This window comes from Lynx canadensis, chromosome C1, assembly GCF_007474595.2.
Source record: "Lynx canadensis isolate LIC74 chromosome C1, mLynCan4.pri.v2, whole genome shotgun sequence".
NCBI lineage: Eukaryota > Metazoa > Chordata > Mammalia > Carnivora > Felidae > Lynx > Lynx canadensis.
The window spans coordinates 74631309-74650764 of record NC_044310.1 but is presented as its reverse complement, the minus strand read 5'-3'; the positions used below and the strand labels follow the sequence as shown (position 1 = coordinate 74650764).

At 38.0% G+C, this 19456-nt stretch overlaps 1 long non-coding RNA gene across 1 annotated transcript; it reads left to right on the top strand.

The window, feature by feature from the left end:
• The first annotated feature begins 305 nt into the window (after window positions 1–305).
• Window positions 306–19095, top strand: LOC115521396. Its single transcript, XR_003971057.1, has 3 exons — window positions 306–420; window positions 2593–2599; window positions 19085–19095. It is a non-coding gene; the product is annotated as an uncharacterized LOC115521396 (long non-coding RNA).
• The last annotated feature ends 361 nt before the right edge of the window (window positions 19096–19456 follow it).

The following is a 19456-nucleotide window of genomic DNA, read 5'->3' as shown; positions in this document are numbered from 1 at the left end:
GCTGCAGCTCCTCCTGTCGCACATTTGGCTGTCACTGCGTCGCAAAGCGGCCTCACTTGGCGGCTGCCAGAACACGTGACGGCCGCGGCCGCTACCTCCAGTGGCGAGGGGGAGGTGGGCGGAGAGGACCCCGAGGGCGGGAGCATCGCGGGGGGCGGGGCGCTTTCCGACCCGGCTCCGCGGCGGGCGGCAGCCATTGGACCCCGCCGGGGTGAAAACGAGGGGAAAGGACTGGGCTCGCGTCTCTTGGGAGGCGGGAAGAGGAAGAAAAAACACGCCCGCTTTTCTGCTGCGTTTAACGGCCCCACGGTGAACAGTATAACTCGGGAGCTTTCCCCCCCCCCCAGCGCCACTTCTTTTTTCTTGAAGTTTAGGCCTAACGTTAAACGAGCGCCCTTTCTAACCCTCTATACTTAAAGAGTTTCGGGCTCAAATTTTATCTATTATTCTCCTGCCCCTTATCGACCCAAGCTGCTAATCTTGCCTTTTTCTCTCTCCCACCCCCAGCGCGCCAATCTGACCAGTAAGGTGCACAGCTAGCTAAACTGGGGTGTGGTTTGTACTTTTCAAGAAATGTAAGCGCTCAGTATCTCTGGCAGTCCTTAACCTACAGCCTTTAAGGTGCCCTTTTCCCAAGGGCTGAACTATGGTTTGGGCCGTGGAACTCCACTAAGTGCAGAATCTGATTAATTCTTGAATATAACTGAAGAAAGTGGGGCAGATCATCCCCGCGAATTGGAAAAAAGGCCAACTTTGGATGCAGTAAACATCCAAGCTAACCTATGAGTAACATAGCTAAGTAGTATACGTTTTCGTTTAAGAAAATGACAGTGTAGTATTTGGGAATGTCAATAAAGTCTCCAACAGGTAGCTTTTGTTTTGTCTCAGCAAATATTCAGCCTGGATATTCTAGGCAGCTGCCTAACTTTAGATTGAGACTGGAATACAGTGGCTTTGTTAAAAGCTACTTGGAGAATGTTAGGGGTTAGTGAGATAGCTACTTGAAACGCATAATAGGCATACTTCTTAGGAAGTAGAAATTATGTATTTATCTTACACTCCATGTGAGATCTGCTGGGCTAATGCTAGGACTTGTGTTATCTTTTTGTCTTCTCAAGTCTCCTGCATTAATTGACAAACATTTGTTGAAGATAGAGTTTAATGACCACTATGAGTTTCTGAACTCCAACTCATAGTATGTGATAAGAAATTTTTTTCTAGTGTGTATTTTAAAATTTTACAACATCTTATGTGTTTAATGCATTTCTTTGATTGAAATGATAATTAAAATATATGCAATAGCAACACTTGGAAAAGCCAAGAGATAATTGCCCTTCCTTGTAACTAAGAGCCAGTGTTACAGGCCCTGGAGTTACAGCTAAGATTAAGACAGTCCTTGTTCCTGGAGTGATTAAATTCTTTGGAGAAAGACTTGTATCCAAATAATATGAGGCAGTTTTAAATGGTAGGCACAACATGTTAGGGGAGCACTGTATTCAGATATGTATACACATATCTAATGTTAGCGTGTTAAAATATACATAACATAAAATTTACCATTTGAACAGTGTTAAATGTACGACTCAGTGGCATTAAATGCATGTAGATATATTTTGCTTATTTTTGCGTTGTCTTACTCTTGAATGGATTTGACATGGCCGACATGCACATAGTTGGTGCTTAATGGTGGAATTAAACATTACCTATGCAAGAGAGTGCCTGGCTGGCTTAGTGGTAGAGCATGCAACTCTCAGGATTGTAAGTTTGAACCCCAGGTTGGGTGTAGAGATTACTTAAAAATAAAATCTTAAAAAAAAAAGTTACCTATTGGGCACCTGGGTTGCTCATTTGGTTAAGCAGGTGATCTCAGGGTTGTGAGTTCAAGTCTGGCATTGGGCTCTGCCCTGGGCATGAAACCTACTAAATGAATGAATGAATGAATGAATAAATAAATAAATAAATAAACCTGTGTAAGGACTTAGAAACACAGTCAATGAACATTCTTTTAAAATAAATTTAAATATGAGAGAGAATGTTCAATTTTAGCACTCTGGAATTTTAGAATTAGAAGAGACTTAAAATGTCTAGCCTAACTCTTGGGGCGCCTGGGTGATCATTCGGTTAAGCACCCGACTTTGGCTCAGGTCATGATCTCACAGTTGTTAGTTCAAGCCCCACATCAGGCTCTGTGCTGACAGCTCAGAGCCTAGAGGCTGCTTTGGATTCTGTGTCTCCCTTTCTCTCTGCCCCTCTTCCGCTCGCAGTCTGTCTCTCTGTCTCTCAAAAATAAATAAACATAAAAAAAATTTTAAATAAAAAAAATTAAAATGTCTAGCCTGACTCTTAATATATGTGAATGAAAATAAGCCATAATTGACTTAACTAATAGGGAGCATGGCAACATTATTTTACTTAGTGGCAGAGATGAAGACCAGAACCTAAATATAATTGCCAGTCCTAGACTTCTTTTAACCTACACCATACTACTATAAGTACTTTAAAATAGAATCCTCAGTTATACTGAACACAAAGCATTATAGTCCCTCATTTTTTTTGCCACAGAAAAAGACTTCAAACTGTACATATTTCTAGGGGTAGAGTATTGATAATAATTTTAATTTTATATATCACATGTAAATATAAGTAACAAATACAAAAAGCTTTTAAACTTATAGGAATTCTGATTAGGTATGCTGAGGAAAATAGTGCATACAAAAGGGAGGCCAATACAATATCAAAACTGCTTGAAAATCTGGAAAATCTGATGGTTTAAACAATAAATTAGTTTAAGCTAAAAACTACTACCCAGCTCACGGTCTCTGTTTAGGAAAAAAAAAATGTAATAGGGCATGGGACATACTTATCAGAATGAAGCACACTTGAAAAAGTTTTAATGGAAACTCATATCATGTTGATTTAGATATGTTGTATTTAGTCTCTATTTGCAAATGGTTTTCAGGAATCCTACATATGTTAGCTCCAGTTATGTTCTAACTTATATTAACAATAAAGAGGAAAGCTTTGTTGTCGTTTTTAACAAATGTCCATGTGAGAAGTTAAAGACCAAAAAATATCTGGATTGTATCACTGGCTATGTGGGTGCTTTTAAAAGTTTTTCATAGATATCGAAAGGTCTTTAAGAGGTTAAAGTGTCCAAGGTGCCTGGGTGGCTCGGCTGGTAGACCACATGCCTCTTGATCTCAGGGTTGTGGATCCAAGCCCCATGTTGGGGGTAGAAATTACTTAAAAAATCTTATTTAAAAAAAAAAGTGGAAATGACTGAACATATAGAAAGTTTCAATTAATAATAATTAGAAAATGTTATTTTATATTTTACTTTTTAAGTGAGAAAAAATGTTCAGAAAACATCCTAGTAGAGCTGAACTTTATTTTGTTGTTATTTTTGTTCTCTTGGTGAAAAACAGACATTCAGATATTCAGATGATAAGGCTCCTCTTTTCCCTTAGATCCCAAATGAAATGAGATAAGAACTGTATATCCAGGGAAAGAGTTAGAAACCTTTACTTTGTGAGCCACAGTGTTTTATTGTCTTGTGTTTTTCATTTCCCTTTGGCTCTTCCTTAACTTTTATTAAAATGTTTTTGAAAATTCTAGCTTATCCTGAGAACATTATGGAGAATCAAGGAAAGGGTTTTTTGTTTTTGTTTTTGTTTTGTTATCGTTTTTCAATGTTAGTGTTGATAGAAAAGAGAGTAACCCCCTACCTCCAAGGGATCAAAGTGAAGTAGCAGCGGTAATCAAAGTACCAGACTCCCAAAGGAGAGACAAAAGTCAGGGAGACAGAGTCAGAACTACTTGGTCACCAAGCTTTTCTTAAGGAGCCCTCTATAGGGATGTTCCTTGTATGGCTGAGGATAATTTTGAGAACAAGATGGTTAAAGTCAAGGCCACAACAGAGTCAGCTGTAGTGACTGTAGCAGATACTTTTGGAGTATCTGTTTAGCTTCTTTCCTGGAAATTTCCCTATCCCCTGAGAAGAAGTCTCTGTAGCCATGTATTGGGCTTGACCTGGATCTTTTGGTAAACTATGGATGGACCTCAATAGAACGTGTCTAACTTTAGCCAGCAAGATTCTCCACGAATTTGGAAATAAAAAATATTGGAATACTGATCAACTGGTGGCCCTGGAGTGGGAGGTGTGGTGGTTCAAGGACTAGAGTGACCTTTTTTTTTTTTTTTTTTTTTCTTTTCTTAGTGAGAGAGTGCATGAGCAGGGGAGAGGGCAGAGGAACAGAATCTTAAGCAGGCTCCATGCTCAGTGCAAAGCCTGACACAGAGCTTGATCCCACAACCCTTGGATCATGACCTGAGCCCAATCAAGAGTCAGGCCCTCAACAGACTAAGCCATCCAGGCACCCTAGAAGGGCCATTTTCTGTCATAGTTCAAAGATGCAGAAAAATCTGCTCTTTGGAAAGAGAAAAGAAGTTCTTTCTTCCTGTCACTGGAAATATAATGGTTACTAAGGCATATCTGGTCTTTGTCTTACAATTTAGTTATAGAAAATTTAGCTAAACTTATAATTAACTTATTATAAGTTAAACTTATTATACAAGTTATATTATTTATATATAATATACATGATATATAAACGTAATATATATTATTATATAAGTTAAACTTATAATTTAAAGAAGCATAATGAGGGGCGCCTGGGTGGCGCAGTCGGTTAAGCGTCCGACTTCAGCCAGGTCACGATCTCGCGGTCCGTGAGTTCAAGCCCCGCGTCAGGCTCTGGGCTGATGGCTCAGAGCCTGGAGCCTGTTTCCAATTCTGTGTCTCCCTCTCTCTCTGCCCCTCCCCCGTTCATGCTCTGTCTCTCTCTGTCCCAAAAATAAATAAACATTGAAAAAAAAAAAAAGAAACATAATGAGAAAGAAGGTGAATTCAGGGTACTTTGAACATAGATCAGGCAGTCCTTTCCTGAGTATTTCACGTTTAAGCTGAGATCTCACTGGTGAGTAAATGTTAACTGGGCAAAAAAGGGTATAAAGAACTTTCCAAGGAGACAGAAGAACATAGATAAAGTTCTAAGGCAGGAGAGAGCAACTTGTGTACGCACTGAAAGGCTAACCTACCATGTAGGTTATGCTGAGTAATGAATGATTCCGAAAATCTCAGTCTCAAAATCACAATATGGTTATTTATCTCTCATGCTACATGCCACCATGGCTGTCCTCCATGTCATCTTCTCTCTGAACTCAGGCTGAGAGTGGTCTCTATGTGGAACATTGTCATGGCCTTGGCAGAAGGAAAAGAAAAGTGATAAATCCCCCACGAGTTCTTAAAGTGTGTGCTCACATTTCACTTTCCCTGTTCATCAGCAAAACCTGTGCCATTCCTGAGAGTAAAAGGGGCAGGGTTATATAATCCTCTGACAGTGAGGGACATAATAACCAGAGGCACCGAATGTGGGCGAAGAGTAATCCAATTCCATACCATGCTGAAGATTTTGATGTTTGTCCTAGGAGCAATAGAAAACCATGAATACATTTCCATTAAAAAAAATCTCTCTGGCTGTAATAAGAACAACAGGTTAGAAATGGGGCGAGAGTGGTTTTGGAGAGAAAATTGGGAGGTCATTTCAGTTTTCCAGGCAAAAAAAGGATAGGACTTTATAATAGGATCATGGCACTGAAAATGGGGAGAACCCAATAAATGTATAAGATAGGAGGATCTAATGGTGTGCAAAGAGAAGCAGCAGTGAGAGACTATGTAATCCTAGGATGGTGGAAGAAATGTAGCTGAATTGGTTTCTGAGGTCTTACCATTTTCTGGCTCCTGTCTTCTGGGAAGTCCAGCTACTCATCTCTGTTTGTTCTCGTGTTTTCTGGACTCTCCTAATGAGTCTCCCTCTTTGTTTAAACTAGTGTGTGTGTGTGTGTGTGTGTGGTGTGTGTGTGTGTGTGAATGTGTTCAAGCCAACAGAGCCCTAAATAGGCCATTGAGCCAAGGTGAGGAACCATCAGTGAAAAGTGGTAAAGTGATATACCCTGGCTATACTGTAGAAGGAAGTAGGAACAGTTTAACTTGTGTTGTCTCCTCTTCCAACAATTCCTTCTCTACCCGGTGTACTTATCATTCCCCCAAAGACCCTGACACCAGCAAATGTACAAATTATAAACATCAAGTATATATTAAACCTGATACGAATCTTCCCACAACACTTTCCTGATACATCTATTTGGGCACCTATATTTCGTTGTGAAGTCTTGTATACAACCTTGGTTCTCCTGCTAGACTTAAAGCTACTAGAAAACATCCATATTTCTTATATGGCCTATAATAGTATCTCTTGTGAGTGGATAGTGTGTGTGTTTCTGTATGTTTTCCAGAAATATTTAGTATAACCATCAGCTAGGGACTCCCCTGTCCCTCAGAAAATTAGGTAACCTTGTTTTATAGCCTCTAAAGTTGAGCCTCGTTTCCCCAATTCAATTTTTGGAACTGTGACTGGTTATTTACACATGCTTGCCTGCTTCTCTCTCCCTATAACATACTCCCACAGCACTCCCCCACTGCTTATGTCCCTTGGTTATGCCTATATTGACATGGACCTGATGCTCAACCCATTACCAGTTACCTAATACCAACTGTCATCAAGCATCTGTGAATTCATTAACTTGCACCAAAAATTTAAGAGCAGTCACACTGTGGGATGTGATGATTCACTTTGAATCTGAGCCTACCTCTCTTTTTCCACCCTCAACAGGTTTAACAAGAAAATTCTGTTCCTTTTCTAGGCTGTTATGGTTTGACTGTACTCAGGTTCTTCTGATTCTTAACTGTTATTACAAATAAGATTGTTTGGGGTACCTGGATGGCTCAGTTGGTTAAGTGTCTGATGTCGGCTCAGGTCAAGACCTCAAGGTTGGTGGTTTCGAGCCCCGTGTTGGGCTCTCTTTTGTCAGCACACAGCCTGCTTTGGATCCTCTGTCTCCTTCTCTCTTTGCCCTTCCCCTGCTTATGTGTGCACATGTGTGTGCTTTCTCCTCTCAATAAATAAGTAAATAAATACAACATTAGGAAAAAATATTGGAAAGTTCTCCCCAAAATATGCATGTTCTCCTCAAAGAGATATCAGAAAATACCATTTCTTAGCGTGGTACCTAATCACCAAATGAATGGTAACATTTTAGGGTTTTACGGTACTTGAAGAACGAAAAAAGAAAGTAAGCTTTTACAGTCATTGAGAAGTTAAACTTTTTATGTTAACCATCAGGATCCATTTATACTCTTAAAAATCAGAGACTCCAGGGGCACCTGGGTGGCTCAATCAGTTAAGTGTCTGACTTAGCTCAGGGTCATGATCTCACAGTTTGTGGGTTTGAGTCCCATGTCAGGTTCTGTGCTGACAGCTCAGAGCCTGGAGCCTGCTTGATTCTGTGTCTCCTTCTCTCTCTGCCCCTACCCTGCTCGTGCTCTCTCTCAAAAATAATGGTAAAAAATTATCAGACTCCAAAGAGGTTTTGTTTTATGGGTTATGTCTTCTGATGTTTACTGTACTAGAAGAATGAAGCATTTCTTTTTAATGTTTATATTTGAGAGAGTGCAAGAAGGGGAGGGAGAGAGAAAGAGAGAGAGGGAGAGAGAGAGAGAGAGAGCTGAAGCAGGTTCCAAGCTCCAACCTGTTAGCAGAGAGCCCAGCACAGGGCTCAAGCTCACAAAATGTGAGATCATGACCTGAGCTGAAGTCAGAGCTTAACTGACTGAGCCACCCAGGCACCCCAAAAGTGAAAAAATTTTAAAACACAGAATATGCAAGCTCATATTTCATTGTGAGGACCTCATCCTCACATCATACAACTTCTGAAAACTCTTCCTTGTACCTTGGGATAATAAGAGTGAAAAGGCAAGTAACATCTTAGTATGGTGAAAATAAATTTGACTTTGCAGATCCCCTGAACCACGCTTGGAGATCTGCTGTTCTAATTTCGAAGGCTGCCTGTGATGATTCTGGATTAGTAAAGCTTCGCTACATGTGAATATAGGAATGTGATGCCTGTGCTTCCAGAGTTTAAGATCTGCTATCATGCCAAAATAATCACAAGCTTTTGGACTTTCATTTGAAACATTGGTGTGGCACGAGACATTTCAGTGTCCTTATGAAAATGGAAAAAAAAAAACATAGGCGTGAAAAAATTATGTAAAACCTGACTGTTTACTAGTAGTGCTTCCTTTAAAGGAAAACTCTTTTACAACTGTGAATAGTGATAAAAATTAATAGGTGCAAAGAAGTTGTACACCAGTCATACCATACATCTTAAAGGGTTTGTCCCTGGTGGATGACAGGGAGGTATCTTTTCCTACAGTCATTTCTTAGCACCCAGCTGTTAATAATGTGTATCTAATATCTGAATTAGGGTAAAGCTCAACTTTTGTAGCGAAGAGCCTCCAAACACATGGTACGGAGAACACTGAGATTATTATTCTATCACACATGAGGATTACACAAGGTAAGCAATCCAAGTCATCAGACTGGCTCTGCTCCGTGAGGCCATCCAAGGATCCAGGTTCCTTCTATCTTACTGTTGTACTATCTGCTTTGGCATTATTCTCAACTGCCTGGTTGAAGATGGGTAAAGGAACTCCATGGTCTACCTGTATGAAAGAAAGAGAGCACAGGGAATCTAATGTCCTATGTCTTCAAGCCCAGGCTCAAAAATTAGTACACATCATTTCTGCTCACATTCTGTTGTAAAATGTCCTCATTTGACCACATCTAGCTTTAAGCGAGGTTGAGAAATGTGCTTTCTAACTAGTCATGGACCCCAAAACAACTCATTTACTGAACAAGAGAGGCAAGGTGGACATTGATGGACAATTCACAGTATCCATCACATAGACTTTTTAGCCAATGAGTTTTGCAATCAGCAAAGTGTTCTACTTCCTCAAATTTGAATGAAAGCTCCAAATCTATATCAGATTCTCTGGGTCTTAGAGTAAATAATATTCATTGTATCTGTTAAAAAAAAAAAAAAAAGGACCATGGGTTGTTGTTGTGTTTTTTTTTTAACACTCATAGCAAGCGTTCCTATGTTTAATTGATTGCTGTCTTAGACTATTCCCTGTAAAGTTTCTTAGAACACAACCGCCACTCTCTGAGAAGCCAAAGCATCATAGTGAGGGCATATGTCGGTGTTCTGCTCAAGAGTCCCAGCTGAGCCTAGGTTTCAATCATCCCAGCCCAGGGACCAGACAGGTGAGTGGAAGAAGTTATCTTGGTAACAGACCTTCCCTTCTCAGACATTCTAGCCCCCATTTGTTCAACGTCACCAGATGTTTGAATCATCCTATTTGAGGCCACAGACATCATGGAGGGAAACAAACAATTCCTGCTAGCCCTGTCTAAATTCTCAAACCAAATTGTGGGCACAATAAAATGGTTTGTTTGTTTTAGAGGCAGGGGGAACAATAGATATACACGGCAACATAAATTGGAACACACATTCCAAGCTAGATATTTAGATAAGCCCCTTTCCAAAACTTGTCACTAATAGATTTTTTTGAAAATATTAATTGAATTCTCCAAACAAATCAATTAAAAGAAAGTTTAGCTTTTCTAATTTATTCACTCATTTGACAATATTTATGGAGTACCTGTAGTTTACTGGGGGTTATATCTATAAGCCTTAGGACCCAGTTATAATCACATCTTATGTTTCCCAAGTAGATTTAAGCTTCTTGAGTGATAAAAATAATATGTCAGACTTCTATAATTTCCACAGCATTTAGTAAATGTAAAACTCATTATAGGTAGAAAGTACTTGGTGAGAATTTGTTTGAATTGTAATTTTTTTTAATTTATAGTAAGTGTATAAATATGTTCCCATTGCTTCGTGGTCACATTTTATTCAGGTATCAGTTTATTTAGGCTTGCCTGAAAACACGTGTATTTTCTAATTAAAAATAAGAACTGCTAGTTATAAGTACTTATAAAATATAAAGATGGCTTTAAAATATGTCACTTTATAATGATTCTTATGAAGGGTTGCCTATTAAAGATGCTATTTTGGAAAAGAGTATTACAGTCATTTGCATATTTATTTTTATATGCTGGTAGTTCACATGATCTGTGTATTACTTTTACAGTTTAACTGTAAGGCCTCTCACCAAATGAAATTTATTTTTAAAGTATCTTATCACCACACACATATACGCAAGCAGTTTGAATGGTGTAAAATATAAGATCCACATTTCAATTGCTTTAGTGTGCTGCCTATCACGACGAGAGCTTCCAAAAGTTCTTCTTTATTAGAGCAAAATGTGATGATTCAAATACCATGCTTCAGCTGCCTTCATCATTTGAATGAGATAAACTCTCAGCAAGATGTATTCAAGAACTATGGTTCACACTGTGTTATCCTGCTATAAAAGCAATCTGCTAAACATTTCTGAAGCAATTTAGACAGCTGTGACTTAGTTGCAAACAATGTGGACACTTAATCTATTGACTTGAAATCGGGGCTCGCGAGAAGATATTCAAGAGTTTCTCATGAGTTCATTTTCTGCATGGAAAAATGCTTCCTATTTTTTACATGCTAAGAATGGAAAGCTCAAAACTATAATAAAACAAAGAATGAAAATGATTGACCTTACAAATTAACTTTTTATTAAAGGCCATATAAGATTGTAGGTATAATGATATTATTCCACCTATTGTAAGTATCAAGAGATTTTAAGGGCTTTTGCTCAAAAGAATATGATGTGCTTTAAATTTGTTCTGGGTTATATTTATCTTAGTATAAATTCTTCATGGATTTGGTCAGTGGCTTCCTATATTATCAGCATCCTTTTTTTTTTTCACTGTTTCGTTTTGTTGATAAAGTCTGTATTTGGAGTAAATAATTATTCACCTAAGAAATGCATGCCTTCCTGATTTGAAAAACATCTTAAAAGTAATTCTTTGACTGAGATAGTTAATAAAATATGTTACATTAATGAACTATACTATAAACTTTGATATTGAGCAAACCATATTAAAATTTGAAATTCACTGTGTATAATATATTCATCAATATGTAAATAAAGACAAAGCAGTACAGACACAGACAGTTATCAAATAAAGGAAAATTAAATGCTCATTTAAGATGTTTTTGGTCAGTTTTAAAAAATTTTTTAAAAATATTTATTTTTGAGAGAGAAAGAGAGACAGAGCATGAGTGGGGGATGGGCAGAGAGAGGGATACACAGAATCTGAAGCAGGCTCCAGGCTTTAAGGTGTCGGCACAGAGCCCGATGCAGGGTTCAAACTCACAAACTGGGAGGTCATGACCTGAGCCGAAGTTGGATGCTTAACCAACTGAGCCTCCCAGGTGCCCCTTTAGGTCAGTTATTTTAAAAGATTTTTAAAGATCATTTATACTGTGATTATGTCAAAGCTCACTGTGTAGATGTTATTCAGGTATAAGTATATAATGTTAAAATTCAGTTATATGTGCTTACAATAACAAGTAGATAAGCTAAATTTTCTCATTTTCAACTTCTTGGTTTGCATTATGTGAATAGAGTTAACAGAATAATAAAGCAAATAATTTCTTACAGTCTGTTGATCACTTAACAGCTTTCACATTATCTCAAATTTTTACTTTTGAACTGTCTTTCTAAAACCATTACCCTAACATAGTTTTCTCCTCTCAACAGTTCCTAATATAGACTAGTTATTCTAGTTAATGGCAACTCTGAATGAGTCATTTTTCATTAGCACCTGTTTACTTGCCCCAGATACCAAGTGAAAGGTGATTTCAGTTTGGACCTTCTATCACTTAAATGTTCTGAGAATTTAAATTCCTTAGCTATAATAATACACTCAACTAACTTGTTTTTCCTTGAAAAGTAAATGAGTCCAGAAGCTATAATGACTTATATGAAAAGCAAAGCTGACTCAGGGTGTTAAAGTTTTGGTTTGTAATCTGTATGCAGGACAGCCTTTGCCTAAGGCAGTGTTAATGGATTGAAGGTAGGACATTCCTGGGAAAGATATGATATGTGATAGTCAGGATTGTCTACATATTCATTCCCTCTACACTTGCTGTGATATTGATGTGGTCTCTTTGATGAACATAGCGTGTAGACAAATAGAAGTTAAATCTTGAAGTGGCAGAACATGTTTTTCAATATACCATCATTTTTTCCCCTGACTTAGGCCCCCTGCCCTCCCCTACTCACCTCCTTCTTTATTTACCCCATATGGTTAGAAATAACTTGAAATGGATTGGTTAAGTAAGACATGTAGAATATGGGTAATATCCCACAGCTACAGCTTCTATTCATTTGAGGGTTTGGATTTATTTTCTCGAGTGTGTATATACACATATATTTATATATGTATATTAATGATACATTATATACATATATACATACATATACATACATATTACATATATAATGATAATTACATATATATATACTTGTTTAAAAAAAAGCCTATAACTGAGGTGATTTGTACCTAACCCATCCCAAGAAAACAATCCTCACCTTAAAATTTTCAAAAGAAAAAATATCCATATTTTCCCTCCAAAATCTTTTTAGATTTTTAGATTTTCCCTCTTAAAAATCTTCCTTGTCTCAAATCTATACATTTTTTTCAGTCAAATTTGTCAGTTTTCCAACTCAACTTTAAAAATAGAATACGGGCGCCTGGGTGGCTCAGTTGGTTGGGCATCCGGCTCTTGGTTTCAGCTCAGGTCATGATCTCACAGTTCATAAGCTTCAGCTCACATTGGGCTCTGCACTGACAGTGCAGAGCCTGCTTGGAATTCTCTTTCTCTCCTCTCTCTCTGATCCTCCCCTTCTCTCTCTCTCAAAACAAATAAATAAACTTTAAAAAATAAACAAAAATAGAATAGCCATCTGATTTTTACATTTAACAATTGAAATTAAGAGAAATAATTTTCATATATATATATTAGAATTAGATTAATTGGATGATTTATTCAGCTCTGTCTGGCAATTGTCAATGTTTACATTGTGATCCAAATTTAATTTTCTTAAATATCAAGGGAATGCTTTAGGACCCCATTTGCCTCTTCATCTGAGTTATCTTATGGATCTGATCAATATGATGAGCCAAGGTACAGAAAAAAAGTTCATTTCCACTTCCAACAGGCAGAGTTGAAGACTTGAGCTCTAGTTTTAGTTCAAATTGCCCTACAATTTTACTGTTGTTGCATTTACCTGACTGTGTTGCACTATTTTGTACTTCTCAGTCTGACCATATTGGCATCTGTTTAACTGAGCCACAAATAGTAAAATAGTAAAGACCAAAGAAGCAAAAAGGATGAAACAACAGTAGAACATAGGAGTTAAATAGAACATATACTCAGTTTTACCTCCCTCTAGGGAACCTATAGTAGCTCTAACTTTTACTCCCTAAGACTGAATTGAAGATTCTCTTTCTGCCTACCTGTTTGCCTTGACCAGAATACTTACTGGACCCAACCATCTCATTTGACAAAAACATAATTTGTATGTGTGTGTATTTGCATGGGTCAAATACATTTTTATGTCAATAGTAATGATAATACTATTGTTACAACAGTAAACATTTATGCCAAGTACTATTCTAAATGCTTTATATTTTATCCCCCCAACAACCCTATAAAGTACTACTAGTGCTTACATTTATAGGCGAGGAAACAAACTCAGAGGAATTAAATGAAATACCCAAGGCTTCAATGTTGTAAGACACAGAACTAGGATTCACAGCTGCCTGGCTCCAGAGTCTATGCTCTCTCAACCCTAGCATGGACTGATGCAGCTATGAACACAAAAATCCATTTACTAATGGGTTGAGGCAGAAGACATGTACAGAAACCAAACAAGAAGAGTGAGGCAATTCCTAGGAAACTAGGATTTGGGACATCATTATATTAATTCTAGGTTTTCTGTCATGTCCTCAACTGAAGTGGACACCACATTGAATACTTCCTCAGGTTATTCTTTTTCTCTGTTACACCCACTCATAGTAGTCATTCAAATATTTATGCTGATTCATCGTCTAGGAAGGCCTGGCACCTTTCAGAGCTAGAAGACAACAAATAAGGAGTAAGTCAAAAACCTTACTTTTTGACCTCGGACCCAGTGGTCCGGTCTCAGAGCTAGGTTTCAGGCAAACGAGGCCATACTTTGAAGACTCACCTAATATTTATTGACTACATATTCCTTTATAGTAATAAAATCTTCCTCTTTGATAACATGCAGCAAAACTCCTTTTTATAGACGATTTTGGGGGATAAGATTACAACCTGTTTTACATGGGATAAAGCTTCCTCTGGAGATATATTTTATTCTACTCCTAGTCTATTCAAATCTGTGTACTAGATAGAATGTAGTATTTTACAGTAAAATTACTCAAAGGAGTTAGGGGATCATTGTGACCCTTTTATCCCTACCTTTGCATTTCAAACCACTTTCAGAGGCAGGAACACCATCTGTACATTCTACTAGCACGTGAAGGACATATGAAGGGCTTATTTTCATATCCCCAATGTACTACTTTTGAAATATACTCTCTATTACTGTGATATTTTTCCTAATTACTCATTTCTAATTATATTCACAAGTCATTATTAATAATGACATCTTACTTCCTTATTCAGTTAAGCATTTGCATAATGTTTTTTATACAATTAAACATTAGCACAGGTATTTTGGATTATACACTGCAGGAAACTCTTTAAACTTTATACTTGAAAGGGCATATTTTACTTGTCTCACTTAAAACTATAAAATTAAGAAAATTCAGCAATAATCTTGAAAGGTCTTCTTTAAAATATATTGAAAATAGATTTAGGGAAAAATGTTATGTGAAGACCACCTATTCATTCAGTATTGGCTGGAGATCTTGAATTTTAATGTAGCTGACATTAGATTTAGTTTATAAGACTAGTTAGGATCATCTTTCTAGTATTCAAATATTCTTACTCTGTATATTTAAATTTCTTTACTGAATTAATCTAATTTTGAAATTCAAATTCAAACCAAGGCTCCCTGGTGTTTTGTGTCTCATACTATAGGCAATAAATGATCACCAGTTCAAGGCAATAATTTATCTTCATTCTACCTATTTATGGTTAGCACAGTATCTTTGACCCTTAGCAGCTACCTCAGTGATTTTATCTACTTTTCCAGCTTCTAGTAACATCATGGAGAGATAACTCCCAATATAGAATTCTAGACTGACCTCTCTCATTAACTTCAGCTTCAAACTTCCTATATCTTAGGAATATTCTGAGTATATCTCTTGAATATTTCACGTTCACCTCAAACTCAAATTATCTAGAGCTGAGAACATCACCTTTCCCCTTAAATTAGTCTCCCTTTCAGGTTTTCTTTTCTTCTATGAAGATTGTCTTCATTCTTCTGGTTATCCAAGCCTAAAATACTTAAGTGACGTTTGACTCCTATCTCTCCACTCCCTTCCCACTTCACTCATTGTCCATTACCAAGTTTTGTCTGTTACTTACTTCATTAGTGTTTCTTACATCCATCGCTTATTTTTCTATTGCTGCTTTCTTTTCAAGATCCCCAATATATCTCATAGACTCATAATATCTCATATTAACTATCCTTCTAAATCACAGGATATTTAGATCAGCTATTTCTACAAAATCGGCTGCAATTTTCTTCTTCTGGGGTCTGCTTACTATTGACAACATGAGCATTAAATTCTCTGTCATTTCCCCAGCACTTTTTTTCTTGGTTGGTTTTCTTTTTTTCCATTGTTAGGGCTAGCTGCTATACCTGAATGCCCAGATTCTTTCTGTTTTTCTATTCATTAAATCTTGTAACAGAGCCCACATCTCTGGCAATACCATCTCTCATTTGGGATTCTCATCTAGCCTTAGATCCCTTGTGTTTACAGTTTTCTCCTTTCAAATTACTGGAGGAGTGAGCCATGGTGTCAAAGGTAGATTACTCTCTCTCTCTTCATCTGTAAGCCCCTTGTCTCCAAACCCAAGTTCAATCTTCTCTTCCTAATCAAAAAGTGGGACTTACTTTCCCAAAAGACTACTGACATATACTAAAGTTCACGGGGGCCCAGTTGGCCATCACACTAACCTCAGTTGGCACTTAACATAAATAGTGAGATCGCTTGCATGTTTAGTGATGACAATTGGTTTCTATTCCCTATCCCATTCAGAGCTTTACTATAATGTCTATCTGCTTTGGGGTTACACTATCAACATTCTGCTGCTGCTACACATAAAAGATGAAGTTCAAATATGTGGCACATTCATAAATGTAAGAATATATATTCAGAAATAGGCTTCAAATTATGTGAATTAACCAGTAATTCTGGCCCTTTTTCTTCTAATTTTATAAAGCATGCAAGTATTCAAGAGAATGTTATCATAGGAATGATCCTAAATCTTCTCTAAAAAAAAAAGAGCACATAACACACTTTAGAAGCACATCTATATCTAGGAAGAAATTACTTGGGGGGGGGCACCTGGTGACTCAATTGGTTAAGCATCTGACTTTGGCTCACGTCATGATCTTGTAGTTCATGAGTTTGAGCCCCACATCCAGCTCTATTTTGACAGCATGGAGCCTGGAGCCTACTTCAGATTCTGTGTGTGTATGTGTCTCTCTCTGCCCCTTACCATTCATGTTCTCTCTCTCTCAAAAACAAATAAACAGCAAAATATATTAAAAAAATAGAAATTACTTGGGATATACCACATATCCTTTACAATAGATAGATACACCATTGTCCCATGACCTTGATGTAGACAACATTGCCATTAGTGGGTCAGCTATTTTTCTTTTTCCCACAAGCTTTACAAGAAAGAATTGGTTAGACCTCGTGCTTAAGCTCAGTAGGCATGTATTTAAGTGAAGAGATCCCTTTATCTTTTGATCAGGGACCATAGTCTCAAAACCTATGGGGGATAGGGGGGTTATGTATATGAGTGAAGTAGGAAAACAATGCTGTGAGCTTGAGGATAAATGACACACACACACAGCCTGGGAGATATTAAGGAGTGATGGGGACTATAAAAAATGGTAGAGTCTTCTGCCCATCTAAAAAATGTTGTTGGGGCGCCTGGGTGGCTCAGTTGGTTGAGCATCTGACTTCGGCTCAGGTCATGATCTCACAGTTTGTGGGTTTGAGCCCCGCATCCGGCTCTGTGCTGACTGCTTGCTCAGAGCCTGGAGCCTGCTTCAGATTCTGTGTCTTCTTCTCTCTCTGCCCCTCCCCCGCTCATGCTTTGTCTTACTCTGTTTCTCAAAAATAAAAAATGTAAAAAATAAAAATAAAAATTAAAAAAAAATGTAGTTGCTACACAAGGATGGAAGTCATTGTTAAGGACTGCAGAGCAAAAAAGATGGAAGGAACCTGGATCCCTGATGATCATGGAGCCACCATACCAATCCAGGACTTCCTACCGCCACACCTAGCTGCTAAGTCCAGGGAAGTGACAGCCTTGGGAATACCAGACCCAGGGATCAGCAAGACTTTCCTCATCTCTCAAGTCTTGCTTTCCTCTCTTTCTCTGTGTCAGGTTTGGCATCTTCTAGATTGGTTCTTTCCACATGGTGGGGAAATGGCATCAGCAGCTTCTTGTTTGGCACTTACATGGGAAGCAAAATCATTAGCAGGCTTCAGTCTCCATGCTTGGATTTTATGATCCAGAAGTAACATTGGGACATTCCTCCCCTCCTAACTCCAGCAGAAAAGTTCTGAGGAGGCCTTTGATTGGTCTAGGACAGTTACACGTCCATCCCTGAACCACTGTGATTGGTCCTTTCAGAACAAGGAGGTGGGGGAGGAATTGCCTGAAGGAACTAGGAGGAGGCTGGACAGATGGTAGTTCCCATCGTCCATTGCATCTCCTCTATTGTCACTGTCTTTTTAGTTCTGTCTCCTTTACTTTGTAAGGGCCTCGAAGGCAACAACTGTACCTTATTAATTTTGTATCCACCTAGCCAAAAACAGCACATGGCATATAGTAAACCTTCAGTAAATATTTGCTGACAAAAGAAATGAATAACCAAAGCCAGTCAAAGAATTTTGAGAACGTACGACAAAACTCTGAGCAATAGGTATAACCTACCAGCATGAGCAGTGGCATTACAACACTAAGCCAGGGTTAGGTTTGGGAATTTTATACAGTTGTGGTGGAGGCGGGAACTTACTGCAATGTGGCCAGTTCATGTTGAATAAACATGTGATTAGCATGCAAACTTGTGTACACACCAAGCAAATATTTTTTAGCAGGAAGTTCCTGAAAAGTATCTCATAATTTGTAACAACAACTAATCTTGTTAAAATTTCCAAAAAGCCCTACTTCAGAACGTATTTCAGGATGAAGGGAAGGTAAATCACTATGAGAAATCAGTTAGACTGCCCCAAATGATAACAGGTAATTTAAATTCAGAATGGCTGGAGAACTGTGAGATCATTTCACAGACAAGTCTCAGTTTTATCAACCCTTTTCCAAGCACGAGCCTGGGTGGGACAGCATAATTTAACAGGAGAATTGTGCCAAGAAAAGATAAAAATAAAATAACATGAATCAAGTTCAAAATTGACTTGTTTGGAAAGAGTTTGAGGATAGTGTGTGAGGGAGGCTGTGGGGTAAGAAATGCTGTATTCAGGTTTAAGTGTATATAGAGACAAGACACATGCATTAGAGTACTAGCCACAGGATCAGTTTTGAAAAAGGCTAGTTTTGAGGCAATCAGTGTTAAACTTGGGGAATAAATCATTTGTTGAAAAGGTAAGCAGGACCCGGGGCATGTCGGTGACTCAGTCGGTTAAGCATCCGACTCTTAGTTTCAGCTCAGGTCATGATCTTAAGGTTCGTGGGATCAAGCCCCGTGTCAGGCTCTGTGCTGGCAAAATGGAGCCTGCTTGGGATTCTCTCTCCTTCCTACTCTCTCTGTCCCTCCCCCACTAGCAAAGTCTCTGTCTCTCTCAAAATAAATAAACTTAAAAAAAAAAAAGGAAAGGAAAGGTGAGCAGAACCTGACATAGTGCTGTGGAAAGGGTAGAAGTAAAACAAGTGACAGGTATGCTTTAAAGAAATTCACTTTAGGAGTGCCTGGCTGGCTCAGTCAGAAGAGCATGTGACTCTTGATCTCAGAGTCATGAGTTCAAGCCCCACATTGGGGGGTAGCAATTACTAAAAAAATAAAGTTTAAAGAAATTTATTTTACACTCAAATTTTGAGTAATATTTCTCTTCTATAGTGTATAAACGATCCCTGCATTTGTTAAACTACTACACTCTGACTCAGTTGTCAGATGTTTGGTTTACGTTACATATTTAAAAAGTAAAGATGTGCTGAGCTTATTTACACACCAGATGTTATCCTGATCTTATGTGATGTTATTAAGGGTAACAGTATCAAATTGTATTTGTCTTAGTATTCTTAGCACCTGATAAAGTTCACAACCCACAGTAGACCTTTAATACATTTTTATTGA